At 40.6% G+C, this 7,206-nt stretch overlaps 1 pseudogene; it reads right to left on the reverse strand.

Moving 5' to 3' along the window:
* Positions 1-247: 247 nt before the first annotated feature.
* Positions 248-4,359, reverse strand: LOC122029349 (annotated as a pseudogene).
* Positions 4,360-7,206: the final 2,847 nt, after the last annotated feature.

Below are 7,206 nucleotides of genomic sequence, written 5' to 3' on the forward strand. Positions count from 1 at the left end.
GCAAAAACAAACCAAATGAAGGAAACAAAAAGATGTGTTTATTAGAGAATAACAGTACATGGAATCTACTAGGAGCAGTGATACCTAGTTTAGCATAGTTTACTAAATAATTAGCACTGCATGTAGCTAACATTATTTAAGTGAACTATCATCCAAGATCAATAGAATCCATGCAAAACACATTACATCCATTAACATCTTGAAACAAAATATTCATGTAATTTTCTGTGCCATTTTCTAGACTACATTACCTTTGAGACCTGGTAGGCACAATATGTTTTTCCATTTTGCAGGTAACAAGTTGCCAGGAGTTGCAAATTGATCTGCAATAAACAGACCCATCACAAAAGCATAAGTGAAAGTAAAAAAACATGGGTTCAAAATCTTCCAATTAAAACTTGAACCAAAAGAATTGGATCATCATGATGAGTTATGGTAGGGTGAATTGTTTGTAGAGCTAAAAACAATTTCACAAATTCCTCAAAATAGAAATCACATACGCACAGCTTTAATAATTACATAGGACACCTAAAAGAACCAAAGTGTCAATCAAATAAGTGCAGATTAAGAGCTATAACATTCACTACATTCCAGCTGGAAAAATAGATTTTTCATTCCCATTTCATCAATACAAAGAGAAAATCTAACAAATTTAGCTGCAATGCACGTGCAATTCACGGGTAATTTGCACTGCTCGTCCAAGCAAAAGTATATAGAGCAAACTATTAAGAAATCAAACTGCAGTATATAGATGTTTTGTATATCAATATACTATGGATCATACATGAAATGACTTTACAAGCTCTTCATTTCATTATTCTCAAGCAATCACTAACATGCATATAGATTAACATAGTTGTGCTTGATGAAGCATCATAATTGTCATTCGCGATGATACATGCAAGGTCCAACAAGATGGAAGTAGGAAATAAAAATTTGTCATCAACAATGAATTTCGATTGTACTTTTGCCATAGTAGAATTATGCTCAAGGAGTCATCAACAAAGTATGTAGTTCAACATAGTAAAAATTTAAATGCGATTGTAAAAAGAAAAAATAATAAATTATAGGATTAGACAAGGAAATTAAACTAGTAAATGAAACAAACACAGGTACAAAATTTAGGACATCCCAACAGATATCAGATATTCCTTGGATGGTAGAAAAATGCTAGGTAAAACGTTAAAGATGTATACATGGAGACTTTGAGATAGGAGGAAAAACAAGATTAAGTCATGGCATATAGATGAAAACCATAAGGAGAGTACAAACAAGAAATTTGTAGAGCAACTCATAAGATACAAAAGGTCATCATCTAACAATTCACAAAGAGATAACTTCCACATTGTCAGTCCTTGCATAATTCGGAAACAACTAAATAAGCTACTCACACAACCCAGCCATTATTAATTTGGGACCACAAAGAGAGGCAATAAATAAGGGAAATGTCAGCTAATTCTGCTCATGGTAGAAATGCAAGAATGAAGTATTGAGCAAAGGAAATAGCTAGCTGTGAACAAATAAATTATTGATAGTAAGGAATCAAAATCAATAAGTCATGGAGTCACAAACAAAGTGTTCAACCATCTTTTGAAGTCTAGTAATTTATACCTAGTAATGAATATAGTCTAGTACGCAATCCGCCCATTCGGATCGCACTTCGTCAATTTCTTCGTTAGAGTAAATTGTTTTCTTGAACTGTTAACAAACCCAGATTAATTTAGTAAAAAAATCAGTAATGAAGAATCAAAGTCAAATAAAAGAAATTATTTGAGAAAATTGAGAATATGTCGAATATGCCAAGCAAATGAGAAAAAAACCAGAAAAACATACACTGACCAAATCAGAAGCTAGAAATTTATGGTTGCTGAAACGAGTCCTCAAATATTCTCAATGAAGAATTAAATATGTACTCACAGTGTGGTGCCCGACTGAGTAGGAAATTTACCTCATTTTTCATCACTACCCAACGTGCAGGCCAAGCAACATGGGTCCCTATAGCGTCACCAATGGTGTCACATTCATTTGGAATGGGAAATGACAACCTTGCTGAATTCTCCACAACCTCATCAATCGAGACGCGCATGCAATTCATGCGTAACGGGACACCTTGAAGTAATTTTTCATCCCCATTGACATGAACAACTATACCATAGGCCACAATATTGGACTTTGATTTCAGTGACAGTGCAACTGGCATATCCTAGAAGACAATCAATCATGTCATACATTGATGCACTCATTATTGCAAATAATATTAAGTATCCACAATTAAATACATATATACCAACTATATATGTAAAGATGCGATTTTAAACTTGAAAGACACATTACCAGTGATGGAATGCACAATCGTCATCAAACCTTCCGCAATTCCAAATCTATCATGAATGACCTATCATATCAAAGAAATCAATCACCTATCACCAATTTCATCACAAAGCTAAAATGCTCTGTCTCAAGTTTAACAACCTTTGCAAGAGGGGCAAGGCAGTTGGTGGTGCAGCTGGCATTGGAGACAATATTGATGTCAGATGTGTATGTATGCTCATTCACTCCCACCACAAACATAGGTGCATCCTTGCTTGGAGCAGAAATGATGACTTTCTTGGCACCACCCTGGTATTCAGAAAAATAGGGATTCTCATCCTTGTCTTCCAATGTCATTTATACATGTCATCAACAGCGATAATGTCTAAACAATCTTCCAATATAACATAGGCTTGAATTTTATCAAAATCATCCAGCTGTCTTATAAAAATAATGAGACATTGAACAAGATTATTACTATAGACAGCAACATGCAGAATATCATTATAGGCAAAAAAATTTCTATGCAAGCTAACAAATATGAAGTCAATATTTAGATTTGTCACCTTTGAAAAGACAAAATCAACAACACCTTCATATGCTAGCACCAACATATGAACTTGTGCTTCAAACTGCTTCACAAAATCAGATTTATCAACACGTACCTTCTTATGTCATAAATTTTTTGAGTCAATGCAATTCATATATTTTCATTCACAATTTTAAGGAACTTCAAGGCCAGTGAATCCACATGTAATGGTCAGCAGATTTGGGTCTCTAATCTGACCATGACTCAAGAATCAAGATAGGAACAAAAATGTGAAATGGTGGAAAGTAAAATAATCTAGAATGAAGTTCCTAAAATCGAATGTATATTAGTTGTACGCGGTATGTATTTTTGTAACTAAGGTGACCCACCTGATCATTAATTACATTAAATCCACATGTACAAGCATCAGACACAAACAACATAAAACTAGTCCGTAACATTAATCTCATTCCTTGATTTGCAAAACTAGATTCCTCTTCATCAAAGCAAGAAGATCCAGTGGAGAAATGCAACCTACGATGCAGTAATTCTCACCTACCTTTAAGTGAGCAGCAGCCTTGTCCTTGTCTGTGAAGACACCAGTCGACTCCACAACGAACTCAGCTCCAGTCTCGGCCCAAGGAATCTCCTCAGGGTTTCTAAACACAAACCACAATCTCTATAAACAACTTTCATCAAAATTGAAACATGGAAAGCAACTTCTTCTATCAGTATGACACAGATAACATGAGTTTAAAGACCTGATGCCAAAGACAGTAACTTCGTTCTCTCCAAAAAGAAGGGTCTTGGAATCCTTCACTTTTATCTCATGATGCTTCCATTGTCCATGCACGGTATCATATTTAAACATGTATGTCTAAAATTCATTAGCCACGGTATAGTGTCAGATTCAAGATTCAAGGAAAAACTAATCATATAGTTAATCATAATGTAGCAACAATAGGGCACGAACCCACTCTGCACGGATGCTTAAAAAATATCAAATCAAGCCACCAAAATCGAAACCAAAGAACTAAACTAATATGCACACTACAAGCAGAGTACCATGTAGTCGGTTGTGATGAACAGATCATTGACGGCGACGAGCTCCACATCATCGCTCTAAAGCGTGACTCTAGCGACCAACCTCCCAATTCTTCCGAAACCTAATAAGTGGTACCAAAACAAAAGTAAAGGCCTGTGGAACCTCGATCGAGGTCTTGACTCATAGGAAATCATACAACAACTAAGGAGGAGGCCTACCGTTGATGCCGATCTTGATCTTAGCTGCAACAAAAACCACCAAACGAAAACAAAAGAGGAAACCAGGAGTCAAAATCGAGATCACAGAAACATAAAAGAGATGAAGAGCAAAGGGGATCGAAGGTGTACCCATGGCAGCGAGACGAAAAGGGCTTGTGAAAAGGGCACGAGACGGCAGTGTCAGCGAGGGAGCTATGCGTCCGCCCATTAAAAGGAAAGACTTTCTTCATTTCCCTTCTACCAATTTTCTGTTCCCCCAAATTCCATCTCCCTCCATCAAGTGGCGAGCCGTGCAAGACCTAGAAAACCTATCCGAACACACTATTTCGACCAATAAAAGTGAATAACAAACAAAAATCTATGCTTAAAACCGACGCCTTCAGAGATCAAACACCACAAACGTTGACATATAAGCAGGCAAAGGGTACGATGAAACAAATCTAAAGCTAAAAAGAAGAAGAAAAGAGAATGTTGCGCTTGCAAATACAAGCATAGTGGAATCAAAAGTAGGTTTCATTTTTGAGACAAAATTTATGAACGAAGACAAGACCTAGGTTATGAATCTACCTTGACTATGGCTCTAGCACAAATCCAAAGAAGACAAGACCTAGGTTATGAATCGACGGAGTAGGAGTGCCACCTTTGGCGAAGAAATACATCTCGTCTGATCAAAAGGTTCCATGAGCGAAAGAAGCAGCAGTGGAAGATCAAAGGGCCTCATCGAACTCAGAAACTCGCTCACCAGGAAACGAGAGGAGCACACCGTCATGGAGGAAGATCTAGGGGAGGCGTGCAGAGATTGTATGAGGAGAGGGAAAGAAAAATAGCTTAGGTTTGGGAGCGCGAAGGGGAAAACACGGCGCCGAAAAGAAAACAGCGAGGGAAAACAAAACAGGGAGGGGGAAATGACCAAATTCAATTACAACGATTTTTTCAAAACTGTTGTCGTAGCCGCTAAAAACGCGGATAAAGACAACGGTTTATAAAACCGTTGTAAAAAGTGTTGTCGTTTTAAAAAAAAGTCGCTCAATGACAACAGTTTTGCTAAAACCGTTGTCTTTTATATTTAATGGGGAGTTCAAAGACAACGGTTTTTGCTAAAACCGTTGTCCTTGAGCAAATACGCAACGCTTTCTCTTAAAATCGTTGTCGTAGGGGTGTTGTCGTTTGCAGTTTTTGTTGTAGTGGTTGGAGACTTTTTCCCTGGTGTCTGGTCTTTGATGTTCCGTGTGCTTGTCTGAGTGTGCGCAGAGCTTAAAGTACCGAAATATTGTCGGCTCAGAGACCACCGTTCGTCAGTGCCACATGAGCGTCCATTCTCTTGGGCACATACAATAAGACTGTCATAATCGTCTCTCCGTCAACACCAGTAACAGCTCATCCGACCTTCGTCTGACTCAGATTTCGAACATGATCAATTTGGCGTTGTCTGTGGGAACTTCCTTCACCTGTTCTAGAGCGTGAAGATGGAGGAGACCGGAAGAATCAACGTCACCATGACAACAGGGGAGTACGAACTGTTCAAGGAGGCTAAGAGGCAGGCGGCTTCTGAAAAACAAACCACTACTTCATGGCCGTACAAGATGCTTGCGATTTTCAAGGACCCGACTCGTGTCTCGGATAGGGGATCTAAGAGAAAACAACCCGAGGATTTCCCTCCAGCCTTCTATCGGGAGTCTGGCCTGGACTATTAACACAAGGGCCCGAACTGTTACAATAAGAAAGAGCAACCACAGGCTTTTATCGCGGAGAGCTCCCCGCCAAGAGATTCAAAGAAAGGGAAAGCCATAGTCCTCAGGGAAGAGCCTCGGGGGAGCCTGAGGAGCAAGTGTCCTTCTTTCTAAGGGTACTTGAGGAGTAGCTACCGAAGGGGTACAAACCCCCAACTATTAGAGAGTATGACAGTAGCAATGACCCGGAGGATCATCTTCGAAAGGTTCGGAATGCTGCACTGCTACACCAATATAGTGACGCCATCAAGTGCCGAGTGTTCTTAAACACTTTGTCTGGCTCGACAAAAAAATGATTCGATAGGCTGCCGAATGGGTTCATCACCTACTTCCATGACTTTAAGACTGTTTTCCTACGCCATTTTGCTAGTAGCAGGAAGTGCCAGAAGACAGACCATTGTTTCTTTGCCCTCAAGCAATGATCTACCGAACCCTTGAGAGGCTATATCAAACATTTCAACCAGGCAGCTCAGGATGTCCCATCCGCCACCTCTAAAATACTGATGAGCGTCTTCTCCCATGGTCTGGTAGAGGGGGAGTTCTTCCAAGCCCTCATCCGAAAGTCTGTGAAGAACTTCGATGAGATATTGGGGAAGGCCGCCAGTTACATCAATTTAGAAGAAGCCCAAGAGGGTTAGCAGAAAGTGGACAAGCCACTTGCTCTTGCCAACAAACCGGAGAAGAGGTCGCCCCAATCGCCAGCTCAGCCTCTTCCGCGTGCTAGGGATTCTCGACCGGGATTCTCGCCCAGGCAGGGCTTGGATGGCCTAAAGGGTAGAAGCTGTCCAAACCCCAAGACCTGGTCAGTGGGGACCTCGCTATTGCACTTACCACCGGTCTCACACCCATGCCATTGGGGATTGCATCCAGTTTACCTGTGACTCTCGGCGCGCAGCTGAACTGGGTCTGCCTCCACCTATGATCGCACCCAAGCTTTAGAAGCTGCTGGCTAGCCAGCCTACTGCAGCAAGTCAGTCAAGTAAATCCCTGCCTAAAAATATAGGTCAGGGAAGCCAACAGCCGGGCTAGGGCAAGGAGCCAGGGGAATCCCCGGAAGAGGAGAACAAGGGAAATGTGGCATTCCGAGAGATCGGCATGATCTCCGGAGGGCCCATGGACAGAGATTCTGTTAGGGCTCGGAAATCTCATGAACGTCGCTTAGAGATACATGCCGTAGGATACAGTCAGGAACAATCTGCTGAACTCATAATCAGTTTTGGGCCACAAGACCTAGAGGGGTTGGAGCTCTCTCATGATGATGCCCTTATAATCAGAGCCATCATAGCCAACAGTCGCGTGGCTAGGGTTTTCGTTGATACTGGAAGCTCTGTCAACGTGCTGTTTAGGAATGCATTCGAGGGCATGCAGATCGAT

Source organism: Zingiber officinale, chromosome 1B (assembly GCF_018446385.1).
Source record: "Zingiber officinale cultivar Zhangliang chromosome 1B, Zo_v1.1, whole genome shotgun sequence".
Taxonomy (NCBI): Eukaryota; Viridiplantae; Streptophyta; class Magnoliopsida; order Zingiberales; family Zingiberaceae; genus Zingiber; species Zingiber officinale.